The following is a 352-nucleotide window of genomic DNA, read 5'->3' on the forward strand; positions in this document are numbered from 1 at the left end:
GCGTCGTGGACGACGTCGAACAGGCTACTACTTCGTGGAAAGAAAGAGGGAGGCGAGAGACAGTAGGTATATACAGGCGGCGCGGTTCTGGTCGCTCAACGACACCCGGTCAGCTCGGCAGCTTCGAAACGACTGACTGTCGTCCCGTGTGGCGTCGGCCGATCGTCGAAATCCACGCGTACGTATACGTGTACACACTATATGTATACAGAATATGGAACCGTGGCGACGCGACGGCGTGTGCACGGGGCTGGTTGCCGGCTTTCCTCGCCGTAAGTACACGTATATGTATAGAATTTCGCGACGCACGGGGCCCATACCGCGCGCACACACGTGTCCGGACACTTCACGG

Source organism: Dufourea novaeangliae, unplaced genomic scaffold (genome assembly GCF_001272555.1).
Source record: "Dufourea novaeangliae isolate 0120121106 unplaced genomic scaffold, ASM127255v1 scaffold379, whole genome shotgun sequence".
NCBI classification, from domain to species: Eukaryota; Metazoa; Arthropoda; class Insecta; order Hymenoptera; family Halictidae; genus Dufourea; species Dufourea novaeangliae.